Source organism: Camelus bactrianus, chromosome 3 (assembly GCF_048773025.1).
Source record: "Camelus bactrianus isolate YW-2024 breed Bactrian camel chromosome 3, ASM4877302v1, whole genome shotgun sequence".
Lineage (NCBI taxonomy): Eukaryota > Metazoa > Chordata > Mammalia > Artiodactyla > Camelidae > Camelus > Camelus bactrianus.
This window is the reverse complement of record NC_133541.1, coordinates 116547608-116552056: the sequence shown is the minus strand read 5'-3', so window position 1 is coordinate 116552056 and position 4449 is coordinate 116547608. Positions and strand designations below refer to the sequence as shown.

General features: G+C 39.9%; 1 pseudogene; it reads right to left on the bottom strand.

Annotated features, from left to right (window-relative positions):
• Positions 1–2906: 2906 nt before the first annotated feature.
• LOC105068136 (alpha-actinin-1-like) lies at positions 2907–4011 on the bottom strand (annotated as a pseudogene).
• Positions 4012–4449: the final 438 nt, after the last annotated feature.

Sequence of the window (4449 nt, the reverse complement as noted above, 5' to 3'; positions counted from 1 at the left end):
CATGTCTTGGCTATTGTAAATAGTGCTGCTATGAACACTGGGGTACAGGTATCATTTTGAAGTAGGGTTCCTTCTGGATATATGCCCAGGAGTGGGATTCCTGGGTCATATGGTAAGTCTATTCCTAGTCTTTTGAGGAGCCTCCATACTGTTTTCCACAGTGGCTTCACCAAACTGCATTCCCACCAGCAGTGCAGGAGGGTTCCCTTTTCTCCACAGCCTCTCCAGCATTTGTCATTTGTGGACTTTTGAATGATGGCCATTTTGACTGGTGTGAGGTGATACCTCATTGTAGTTTTGATTTGCATTTCTCTGATAATTAGTGATATTGAGCATTTTTTCATGTGCCTATTGATCATTTGTATGTCTTCCTTGGAGAATTGCTTGTTTAGGTCTTCTGCCCATTTTTGAACTTGTTTGTTTGTTTTTTTTCTTATTAAGTCGTATGAGCTGCTTATATATTCTGGAGATCAAGCCTTTGTCGGTTTCATTTGCAAAAATTTTCTCCCATTCCGTAGGTTGTCTTTTTGTTTTACTTATGGTTTCCTTTTCTGTGCAGAAGCTTGTAAGTTTCATTAGGTCCCATTTGTTTATTCTTGTTTTATTTCTATTGCTTGGGTAAACTGTTCTAGGAGAAAATTTTTGAGATGTATGTCAGATAATGTTTTGCCTATATTTTCTTCTAGGAGGCTTATTGTATCTTGTCATATGCTTAAGTCTTTGATCCATTTTGAGTTTATTTTTGTGTATGGTGTAAGGGAGTGTTCTAGCTTCATTGATTTACCCTTTTAATTATTTTAAACAGTTTTTTCAATTTTCTCTTTATGTTTATGATTTTGGGTTTTCCAGTTTATATTTTACACCTCAGGCTTATAAGAATAGTTTCTTTAATAGCTTCTAAAAGTTTTAACAGCCTAAATGTCCATCAACAGGTGACTGGATAAAGAAGATGTGGTATATTTATACAATGGAATACTACTCAGCCATAAAAACCGACAACATAATGCCATTTGCAGCAACATGGATGCTCCTGGAGAATGTCATTCTAAGTAAAGTAAGCCAGAAAGAGAAAGAAAAATACCATATGAGATCGCTCATATGTGGAATCTAAAAAACAAAAACAAAAACAAACAAACAAACAAAAACAAAGCATAAATACAGGACAGAAATAGACTCACAGACAGAGAATACAGACTTGTGGTTACCAGGGGGGTGGAGGGTGGGAAGGGATAGACTGGGATTTCAAAATTGTAGAATAGATAAACAAGATTACACTGTATAGCACAGGGAAATATACACAAAATGTTATGATAACTCACAGAGAAAAAAATGTGACAACAAGTGTGTATATGTCCATGAATGACTGAAAAATTGTGCTGAACACTGGAATTTGACACAACATTGTAAAATGATTATAAATCAATAAAAAATGCTAAAAAAAAAAAGAAAAAAGAATACATGAATAGATAAAGCAATGTGTATAATGTTGAAAAGTTAAAATATAAGTATTGTTAAGCAGCAAATAAATGAAATATATCTCTTACTCTTGTATGAAACTATTTTAACTTAATGTCAATAAAGTTTAAATTAGTAAAAAAATAAAAATAAAAAAAATAAAAGTTTTATTCTTTTTCTTCTACATGTAAAGATACAATTCACCTGAATTCTATTCTCTATATGAAATGAGATAAAGATCACATTCCTCTCTTTTTTTCTGTATGACTATATACAGTTGGTGCATCCAAAGTTCGTCTTTTGCCCAACTTGTTCGTAGTACCAAAATTGTCCTAACCCAGAGGCCACTACATGCATGGGTATGTTTCTGGAGATGCTGTTCTATTGAATTTGTTCCTCTGCCTGTCTCTGTATAAAATCCTTTGTCTTAATTACCGTAACTTTACCATATGTGTTAGTATATATATATATAGGAGAGCTCATCCTCCATTCTTGTTTTACTTCTTTAAGAGTATCTTTATTATTTTTGGTCCTTTATATTTCCATATACATTTTTTTGATTAGATGGTCATTTAAAGAAAAGTGCTAGAACTTTTATTATGAGAGATTGCATTGAATTTGTGAATTAATTTGTGAAGAAGTCACTTTTTTAAGTTTGCCTACTAATCTGTGAAAATGTTTTATCCTTCATTTAATTTATATGTCCTTTAATTATTTTCAATCACATTTACAGTTTTTGAGGTAAAATGCTTTTTTTCTGTCCTAACCATTTTTAATAAGCAACATATTTTTTTTAAATGGGTGCTTAAAAAGAGGGTAAGTACACTTCTGGACTTAAAAAAGAGAAGACAAGCTACATAAATTCTCTTCTGTAAAAAAAAGCCATTTCAAAAGATTTTCTTTAATATCATAAAATATTTTCATGGACAAGTGAGCTAGCAAACACACATGCACCAATGTACCTTTTGACAAGATTATCCTCTACCCCCACCCCCACCTCAAGGTGGGCATGAGATTGGAGAAATGAATAAATCAGATGGTACAGACAGAAAAAAATCGATAGAAAGGATGGAATATAACACTGTGCTTAGTTATTTTCCTGTGTCACAACAAAATTAAACATTTTGGTGCAAATAGTTAATTTTTCCTCTTCCATTTAAGTCTGGTGGAGGAGAAAAAATTTTCTGTAATAAAATACGTGGTTTTGGGGTTTCTTACTTTTTTTTAATGTAAGGTATTTGTTTGTTTTTTGTTTTTTTCAGAAAATAATTTTGTAAACTGTTACTTCGCGGGCAGGGAGGCTCGATGCCATATGGGTCCCGGGTCGCCCCCTTGGAGGCTGAGCACGGAAACGCAACCCCCCGGGCGGAAGAGGCGGCAGCGGAGGTGCAGGGCGGGGCTCGCATAGCAGATGCGGGCGAGGGCGCCGGCCCGGCGGCGCGGGTTAGAGGTCACTCGCCGTACAGCGCCGTGGAGGGCATGTAGTCCAGAGCACCAGGCACGGCGTCAGGGCCGATGCAGGGGGCCATTCGTGCGATGCAGTACACGGCCTGGCCAGGCGGTGGCCCACGGCTCAGCTCGTCCACCGGCCAGGATCTTGAAGGAAGCCACGATTTGGTCTGCTGTATCTGCGTCGGCCGTCTCACGGGACATAAAGTGGGTGAAGGCCTGGAATGTCACTACCCCCAGGCGGCTGGGGGTCCACAGTGCTCATGATGCAGGTAAATCCTGCCTCTCCGGGAGAGGTGAGTGGTGGGAAGTTTTTACCAATATAACCCAAGCTGATGAGGCAGTCTTTGAACTCCTCGCGACCCTGCGTGCTGGAGTGATCCCGGTCAAAGTGGTTGAAGGAGACCCGGAACTCGTTCATCTGCTCCTGGCTGATGCCCTTAGCATCCCTGGTCAAGATCTGGTTCTCCACCTCATTGATGGTCCGGGCCGTGGTGGTGAGGAGCTGCTCCCAGCCCACGCGGATGTGCCCTGTGGTGTAGTTGGTGTGACTGTTGTCGAAGATGAACGCTTCCTGGATGGGCTGGTGGTCAAACTCCAGCTGGTCAATCTTGGGCTTGTACTTGACGATGTTCTTCTCCTACCGCCGCAGGTGGCTGAGCTGGTCCTCCAGGGTCCAATGCATCTCAGTGGAGATCCTTCTGACCTCCTCCGTCTTGGTCTGGATCCAGGGCCCGATGACGTCGGCCTGGGCCCCAAACTGCTTGCGAACCTCTGGTTGTGCCGCTGGCGGGCATGCTCTTCCGTCAGGGCCTGGTCCACCCGAGGCCCCAGCTGCTGCACGTGGTCCCATTTACCATTGATCTGAAGCCAGATTGTTGTGTAGGGGTTGGTGCCCACCTTGTTGGTGAGGTAGGTCTGGACAATCTTGGACACCTCCTTGTGAATGCCCAGGATGGCCAGGCGGTCCTTGTCGGCATTGGGGAGGGTGGCCTTGAACTGCTCATGGGCTGTGGTCAGTCCCTGAATCTCCTCCTTGGTGGGCACGATGAAGGTCTCCTGCAGGTTTGAGGTAAAATTCTTGAATATCTTTTTATATACACTCATAGGTATTTAATATTTAGGTAGCATTGTACATGCTACTTACTTTAAAGTTTGTTTCTCTTCATTAATATTTAAATTTGATTAGTTTATATTAAATTCTAATACATTTTACGTACATTCTACTGAACTTTTTCATTGCAGAACCATACGGACTATGCCTAATGAGAGTGTTCTTTGTTTTAAAGGGATATATGTTCCATTATTTGCACCTAATTGGATAGGCTAACAGTTCAGTAGTACACACAATAAATGTCAGAGGCATCTTGGTCTCAGAATCAAGAGAAGCAGCTTTTAACATTTCTTGATTAAGTATACTATTTCTATTAAGTGTTTTTTACATACTCTTCCTTTGTCATACTAAGGGAGTTTAATTTGATTTTCAGATTGCTAATTTTTTTCATTAAGTATGAATAGCTTTTCAGTTATATCAATTTCACGTCC